Source organism: Miscanthus floridulus, chromosome 5 (assembly GCF_019320115.1).
Source record: "Miscanthus floridulus cultivar M001 chromosome 5, ASM1932011v1, whole genome shotgun sequence".
In the NCBI taxonomy this organism is placed as follows: Eukaryota; Viridiplantae; Streptophyta; class Magnoliopsida; order Poales; family Poaceae; genus Miscanthus; species Miscanthus floridulus.
In genome coordinates this window covers 71,058,003-71,067,061 of record NC_089584.1, presented here as the reverse complement: position 1 = coordinate 71,067,061, position 9,059 = coordinate 71,058,003, and the positions used below count along the sequence as shown (strand labels likewise).

The window sequence follows — 9,059 nt, the reverse complement described above, 5'->3', positions numbered from 1 at the left end:
CACATTTTGCTCCTCGTATACAGAGAGAGTACTTGTGTGGTGAGGAGGCGCCCACCTCGCCACCTGATCTGAAGAAGAAATCAACTAGCACAAGCAGATACATACTCGTCCATACTAGTACAAGCAAGCAGGCAGGGCTATAAATATAAATAAAAGTTGGAGAGAGGAAGAAGAGCTTTACCACACAAATAAAGTCATGGTTGATTAAGAGGACAGCAGGTAAAAGTAGCTTGCCGCGCATCAGATAGTACTGTACATTGGCATGCATCTTGATATGCGATGTGATCAGGTAGAGAAGGAGGAGACAGGACACGAGACGTGACCACTCTGATTCTCATCCGCCGTCTGTCTCGCCATGCAGGGATCAAGAAATTAACAGCAGGCAGGCAGGCAGGCTGCACGCGAATTAACCCTGTCTGTGTCCGGCCAGCTTCTCTCCGCTGCGATTTGAGGCCCTGTTTAGTTTCACCTCAAATTCTCAACAAAGTGCTACAGTAGCTGTCACATCGAATGTTTGCGGCCCGTGTATGGAGCATTACATATAGACGAAAAAAAAACTAATTGCACAGTTTGGTGAGAAATTGCGAGACGAACGTTTTGAGTCTAATTAATCCATGATTGAACACTAATTACCAAATAAAAACGAAAATGCTATAGTAACCCCAAATTCCAAATTCCTCCAACTAAATAAGGCCTGAACGTATCTGGTCGGTGCTATAGTAGCAGTAGATAGATCGATCGATGGACAAGGCCATCACCAGGATCATCAGGTGAGGGTGCAGTAGTGAGGCATTCATGGCGGCGGGCCGGGACGGCTCGCATGCCGATGGCCGGACCGGACCGGTTGTCCTCCGGTGTCTGACGCAGGTGGATCGATCAGACTTGGAGGAGCTGCAGTTGCATGCATGCTGCGCCGTGCAGTTGGCAGACACTAGTCTGCGCGCAGAGATCCAGGCATCGTCGATCGGGGAGGGGACCGGCAGATGGAGTTGGATCGGAGATCGGACAAACCCTAGGTTGACTCGCTGCATGCCTGCATGTGTGGTCTGTGTACATGCTCCGGCGTGCTCTGTCAATGTTTGAGCGCATGCATGCATCCTATCCTTTCAGTTACAGCCATTTCCTTCTTGTTCTACATACGCATTAATAATGTGTTTGGTTGGAGCCCTGCTACTATACTGCTAGGCAGTTGTTGCCGGCCCAAGCAAGAATCCTTCTGTGTAGGAGTAGTTTCAGTATGTGATGTGACGAGAAAAGGTTACTTCTTAGGATTGTCTATGAGTAGATTCAGTGGGTGAGTCCTTTTCAATTCGGGATAAACAAGCCTAGATTTGACCTAAAACATGAACTAGGGAGAAGAACTAGAGAGTGAGGGGCGCAGAGGTAGCTGACCATCGGTGGGCTTGACGAAGGTGCTCGCCATGGTGACAGTGTGGTGCAGCTTGGTGACGGCGCGGTGAGGTCTGGAGTGTGGTGGCGCGGGCGACGGCGAGTCGAGGAGGACGGTGGCGGCGCTTCCTGCCGCTATTGCACTCCCTTAGATCGGTTAGGGTTTGTTGGTGGGGTGCTGTTGACATTTTTTAGCATCACTTTTTACTAAGTTGTCATCCCTAGCATGATGCCAGAAATACGTGGTTGGTAATTATTAATGACACTTGTAAACTCAGAAAAATTATATATGTTAAAATAAAGTATCCACAAGCGCACAGATAATATACCATTGTAACACTTTACCCGGGACTATACCGAGTATCGTTATTTATATTTTGTCCACAGGGAGGAGCTATGGGATTGTTGGCAAAGAGATATTGACAAATATATATATATATATATATATATATATATATATATATATATATATATATATATATATATATATATATATATATACTTATGATAAAACCACTCTCATGCTATGGCAGGGGTAAGTCAAATGATAAATAAATGATAAGTATGAAGCATTGATAATAATTTCAGAAATAGAAATAGAGACTCATAAAATGTAGTATGGCTAGGCAAGAGATTCGATAAGAGCAAAAGATTCCTAAATCATTCCTTATTTACTAGGTCTTTTGTACACCCAAGTATATACACTCTCATCTATAGCATAATTACCTTTGAATCTGTGCATAAGGAACATTACTAAGAAAGATCAAGAATAGAGTGTGTCTCCCTTCGCAACCGTGTTCTACTTGCTCTACAAACGGGGAGTGGACTACAAAGGACTCAATGGGAGTATCACATCCTCGATCTAACACATGACTCAGAGTGCAGAATGCATCCGCAGGTAAACAATATCTAAGCACCATGCTTACATAATGTCAACCACTTAACCCACGCATGTCTTGGGCTAAGCGCTTTGTGAACATATGCATAAACTCATTATCAATCACAACTATATCAAGTATATAACTAGAGCAGACTTAGAACATAATAAATAGCAACATAATATTAAAGTAGCACAAAGCCATAAATAAAGAGATACAATGGTTATACCAGTATCCAGATGGCAGATCCGGAATCCTAAGCAATAATCCATACTCTACTTGAACCTTACTAGGTAGCCTATTCTAGAAACTTAAAGAATTCGAGCTCTATTCTCTTCTCTCTGAAAACCCTAATTTCTAGTCTGATCTTAAGTTATGGCATCGTGCTCTGGAGGGGGGGGGCAAGGACTGGTTGTATAGGCTGGAGCATCAATCCTGAGCCCTAGGATCAAACCGACTTGAATAAATGGCGTAGATGCAATCCTTAAGGCGGTGGAGAACCCAACATAACAATGGGGGGCTGACAGATGGGACCAGGGGGCTAGCCAGGCCCCACCTGTCATCCTCTGTTGGTTTGCTTCGGTGGTGTGGCTTCTGGTGTCTTCTGGAACCTTTTAGAGTAGTTTTCACTGCCGATAAGCGCAATTTTATTTGATGTTTTGGTCCTCCTTGACAATTTTCTTAATAACTATTGTAGAAAATACACATTCACCAAAACTCGTGGAAATTGTTAGTTTAAACCCCTAAGTCTATGTTGGTGATCATATTTATGCCCTTATACATATTTTATTGATGGTTTTTGATGGATGGTAACTACCGTCAACAAACTCCCCCAAGCTTAACCTTTGCTTGTCCCTAAGCAATGTCAAACTTAGCAATGGATCAGGAGTTGCATCAATGTTGTTACTCCTGAAAAGTACACATGCGTTCAACAAAGAATTCTCCTTTGGATTAAAATCCACTGATCTGACTTTCAAGTTTACCTATATTACCTTCAACCATGGGGCTTTTGAGCTTTCATTTGGGTTTTGAGAAATTGAAAGACAGAACGATCAAGTTAAGCACTATGTCTCAAATTCTTTGTTCAACCATTATTCTAGAGTTTTTGCAAGTTTTCAAAAAATAAAACTCAGAGATTCCATTGTATGACACTCTCAAGTCTCTCATATATATGGCATTGGTGGATCCTCACCAAGGCATCACTTGTTGTTGCCTTTTTTCTTCCTACCACTAAGGCTTTATGTGGAGTTCATAGGTAGGGAAAAAGCTAGAGCATACTTGCGATACATATATTGTAAAGTCAAACAATGGATCCAAAAAGAGTTAAGTCATACAATCAAATCAAGATGTGTATGTGTGTGAAATATGGTGAATATAAATATGGTGGCTAGCCTAATTCTACTATGCTTCTTGAAAACATTTCTCTCATTTGAAACTTGAAAACATTTGCTAGAGAGCAGTGACTATCTTATTCATCATTCATTCATTTTTTTTTCAGGCGGGCATCTAAGTACCCATTGTTTTAATATCTTGGATACTTGTCCATTTTTTCTCAATTCATCTTTTTTATGAATAATTTTTGCATAGCCCCATGCCTCTTTTCCGCAACAAAACTTTTGAGAGATAACAAGAACTTGGAGCATTTATTCGATGGAAAACCTATCAAACATGTTTTTGGCGTTTTCTCCCAATGTAGTAGTAAAACATTTTTGGGTGGATCTAGATAGAATGGATGTTTTTGTGCCTACCCCTAGTGTAGGAGTAGTGCATATGTAGGTGGTGTGTACGTGATCTTGATTTTAAAAGCATGACAAAACTCTCATAAGGTATCAACAAAGCTTGACCAAACTCAATGCAATACAAGCAACAAGAATGAGTGGGAGTTTTCCTAGTCTAGATATCATATTTGGCTATAGTAGGAATTCAAGCTTTGTCATACAAGATCTCATCATGTTATATTTTTATGTTTTTCAAAAGCTAAATCTCCGAAATTCAAGTGTCACTTGGAACAAGATAAATAGCAGCTCAGACCTTCTCATATCACATCCATCAATTACCTAGACTTAGATCAAGCATATGCTACCCACGAGTTTCAAGTTTAGAGCAAATTCTCATGTCAAATCAATTTTATCTAAAACTTGGGAGAATTCAAGGTTGAAAACTAGGTACTTGAAAGGAATTATAACAGAGCAACTATTCATCATTTCCATCATGTAAGATCATCTTCAAGTTTTTTTATAGCAAACTTGAAAAATAAACTAAAGAAAATAATAAAATGCTAGGAAGAGAAAACTTACCTTTGGTGGATGAGGGCTTCTCCCCCAAGCTGGGTATTGCTAAGATCTCTCAGAAAGGCTAGTCGATGTGGAGATCCTGGAACAAGTATCGCCAATTCTCATTTTCCTGGTCCTGGTGTTGTTGAATGGCGGCGAGGCGTTCTCCTGCCTCCGCTTGCCACTGAGTGTGTTAGTGAAGTTGGTTCTGGACGTTATGCTAGTTCTCTTCGATGGTGGTGAGCTTGCTGTTCAGGCGGGGGCGCTCCATCTGCTGCTCATGATAGCCCATGGGCTGGTCATGGTAGCCGTAGGTAGAGAAGGACATATGTCTTCCATGATGGCCACTCGAGACCTCCTCATATGGCTGCTGCTGGTAGTAGTCAAAGTTGCCATCCTACCATTACGCACTTGAGCCCTGATGCCAGGAGCTCTTAGCATGCTGAGGAGTGGGCTGCTCCCAACCAGCATGCTCAGGCTGGTGAATGTAGGAAGATTCCTACCTAGCATGCTCGGGCTGGTACATGCGGGAAAATCTTGGCTATTTCCAGTCTGCATAGTTGGTGAAGGCAGGTCCTTAGGGAATGGAATCGTTACCATGGTACTAAGGCAGCGGGTTGCATGTGAGTCTCGTAGAAACGCTCTGGCGAGGCGCTGCTTCATTTTTTCTGCAAATCAAAGACAAAAGACTGCACCGCATACAGAACAAGGGTTTGGTCTGGTAGCGGGATTTTGTTTGTACAATCCATATACATCATGACAAGCTTTCCATTTTTACCCTTTTTTAACATGTGTGCTTGGTTAAAAAATTCATAATTGACAAGGCAACGGGGAATGTCATCGATGTAAGCAATAGAAGCATTTTCCAACAGACCCAAATTTTTAGCTATGTGGGTGACCAAAGAAGTACACCCAACATCTCCCTTAAGATCAGGAATTTCTTTCCATTGTTTCATCATAAACTGGACTGGTAAAACCTTTCTTCTTTTGACCATGGCATAGAGCAGTTTAAGTTCATCATTCCTAACAGTGCGAAAGTCATTCCTAGGAAAAAGAGAAAACCCTGGCCATTTATGCATGAATTGCAAAGTAGGATGATGAATTTCATTGGTACGGGGACGATAGCAAGTAAGTTATGTAGATATTTTCCTCCAAAATTTCATTCTATCAAAGTCTTGTATAGCAGGGTCCACATCAATCACACATTATGCATGAAATCCTAGAAGAACACTAAACTATTTCCATGGGATAAAAAATCTTTTTTTGAAAAGTCTAAATGATACTTCCGAATCAGTGGGTTTCAAGGTGCATAAAAATTCAGTAGTCAAAAGCTTAGACCCTGGCTCATTAATTTCCCAAACATCCTCCCATCCTATAGCATCCGGGTCTTCAGCTTCTTGTAGATGTCCTTCTCCATATCGTCCCAGAGCTTGAGTTGCTTCTCTTGCAAGAGAAAATTTCTCTCCGCGGGGGCTGAATGGGACGACGCTCTAGTAGTAGGAGATGGAGGATCGACCTCCATGTTGGTGCTTGCCTAGGACAATGAACTTCTTGTTGAGTAGAATGACACCGCACGCTTGAGGTTTCCAACGATCTTGCTCATTTTCCTACAAAATAGACAAATGGCAACACAATTCGTGGAATGGGATTAGGAGAATAAAAATGATAGTGTTAGCTGTCCAAAAGTCAGTCTTCCAGAGGGTTAGTCATCCGAGATTACCTAAAGAATTTTGTAATCAATATTTTGGCATGACTTCCACCCTAATTCTTTTTAATTTTCTCTCTTGATTTGGACAACACTACCACTCTTAAACCCTCTCTTTCTTGCTCAAATTTTAGCAGCACCTCTCTCTCTCTTACTCAAGATTTTAGCAATCCTTTCACTCTCAACTTTCTCACCCTTTTCTCTTACTCCAAATCTACTTCTACCAAGAGAATTTTCAACTATGAAATTGAGAACTAGAATTTCAAACTTGGGAGCTAGTTTTGCAGTGGAGATTGATGAGTGAAGCAACCAGGAGGGTGGTTATTTATAGCCAAAAGAGCAGCAGGCCGGCCGGCCTAGTGGTGGGGCCGGCTAGGCCCCTATGGTGGCCAAATGACCTCATCCTCCTCCTGATATTTCTTTGTTTCGTGGTTAAGCAAGTTGAGTGCTCGTTTCGGTGGAAGTGGATCCTAGACGGCGTAGGGTGAAGGAGAGTGGAAATGATGGTGATATGGAGGTGATAATGGAGGTTGAGTGGAGATGGAGGTGATAGGTAGTGGTTAAGTGGGTCCCATGTGTCTTCCATATTTCTACCATATACACATGTATATAAATGCAATAAGAAATATTTTACGAAACTATAAAATATAAGAAGATGAATGATGGTATTTTTAAATTTTTACGCCTCCATGGTAAATATTTCTCATGGGGTTTTTACGCTCCGTACAAATTATTCACATGGGGCTTGAATTTTTATAATGCCATGATGAGTATTTTTATTTTATTTTTCTAATGCAGGTGTTAAAAAGTAAATATGCCAAAGAAAAATATAATGCGAAAAATAATTATAGATAACTATCGAGTTACCTTCCGACGAGGGTTCGGTATTTTAAGTCCACCGAACCGGACTTCTCCATTCGGGTTTATTCTTCAGGTGCGTTAGTAGGTCCCAGAGATGGAGACCCTAATACTTGCTTCTCATACCATTCCAAATTGGAGCATTGTCCAGGTCTTGGCTTGAAGGCGAATCACTCTTCCTTGCCATTAATATAGAATTTGATTTCTCTGGCTCCGAATCAATGTGCGCATTTGGAGTACTCAGGAAGGGTCTCTCAAGTATGAGAGGTGTATTCATGTCCTCCTACATATCAAGTACTACAAAATCCACAGGAACAAAAGAAGTTTCGTATTTTTATCGGGATATTCTCGGCGATTCCTGCAGGGTAGCGGACCGATTGGTCGACTAGTTGTAAACACATCGATGTTGGTGTAAGTGTTGAGTAGTTGAGCTTATTGAAGATCTTCATGGGCATGACACTAACGCTTGCTCCAAGATCGCATAATGCATTCTCAAAGTTTTGGCTTCCGATCGAACAATCAATAGTGGGACACTCTGGATCCTTCTTCTTGATAGGTGATGTATTTAGGATGGCTGCACTACACTCCTCCATCAACTTGATTACTTTTGTGGTGGGTAGTGGTCTTTTGTTGTTGAGGATATCTCTAAGGTACTTCGCATAGGTGGGAACCTGTATGGCATCTAGTAGAGGAATATTGATATATAATTTTTGAATTACCTCTATAAACTTACCAAACTGCTCATCTTTTTTGGCTTTTTGATTTCTACGTGGAAATTGTAGGAATGTAGTGTCATAAAAATCTTGTTGTAATTCTCGTTGTTGAGGTACAACTTCTTCACCTTCATTGTTTCTCTTCTCCTCTTCCTGCATTACCACTTGTGTCTTACCTGTCCTTGTCGGATACGGCGGATCACGAGTAGACATGCCACCACTTGTGGTTATAGCGTTGACCTTTTCATGATTAGTAGCAAAAGGCAGAGTAACGGCCAACTGGGCTAATTGAGATTCTATCTTTTTATTATAGCTAAGTTGGTCTTTTATGGCAGAAGAAAAACTATCCATTTTAGTATTTATGTTTTCTAGTACCTTGTCATTAAAAGCAAGCTTTTTAGAAATATTCTCTTAATCCTAGCTTGTTCTAAGATTAAGTCTCTTAAGGATGGTTGCTTAAAAGAATTATAATTGTTACCTAGGTACTTACCTTGGTAAGTTGACCGTTGTTGTTGATTCGATCCTTGTCTCTGTTGTTGTGAACCTGAATTGTTGCCAATGATGTTTACATCCTCTTGATAGTCGTGGAATTCAACCCCCAAATATTCTCCACATGTGTTTTGAGCATTGAAAGCATCTTGAATGGCCTGATGATCTCTCTTGTAATTGGATCGTTGTTCAAGCCAATTCAACAGTACGCCCATTTTGGTTGACAATGCACACACCTCTTCTGGTAATTCTTCACTCTTATTGCATGATTGGATGTTGTATGATGACCAGCCTCGATTAGAGTCTATCTTCTCCATAAGAGTTTTAGCTATTCCAAGGGTGAGTGACATAAATGATCCTCTAGCAGTGGCATTGAGTTGTTCATGAGCTTTCTGAGTTAATCCATGGTAGAAGCTTTGTATGAGTAACCAATCTTCCATTCCGTGGTGAGGACAATCTGAAATATATTCTTGGAAATGTTCCCATGCTTCTGGAATGGTCTCTCCCTTCTGCTGTTGGAAGTTGAAAATCTTGCCTCTTAAGGCATTGGTCTTGCCCACTGGAAAGAACTTTTCTAGGAAGGCCTTTGAACACTTTGCCTATGTATTGATGTTGTCTTTGTTGGTGTAGGACCATTGCTTCGCTCTTTCCAATAGTGAGAATGGGAACAAGCGAAGTAGTATGATGTATTGAGCAACGTCCTTGGTGATGACTGTGCTACTAATTTCTAGTAAATTCTAAAAATGAGCACTAG

The 9,059-nt window shown here is 41.1% G+C and overlaps 1 non-coding gene across 1 annotated transcript; it reads left to right on the top strand.

The window, feature by feature from the left end:
* Positions 1 to 8,744: 8,744 nt before the first annotated feature.
* LOC136455648 (small nucleolar RNA R71) lies at positions 8,745 to 8,851 on the top strand. Its single transcript, XR_010759132.1, has one exon. It is a non-coding gene; the product is annotated as a small nucleolar RNA R71 (small nucleolar RNA).
* The last annotated feature ends 208 nt before the right edge of the window (positions 8,852 to 9,059 follow it).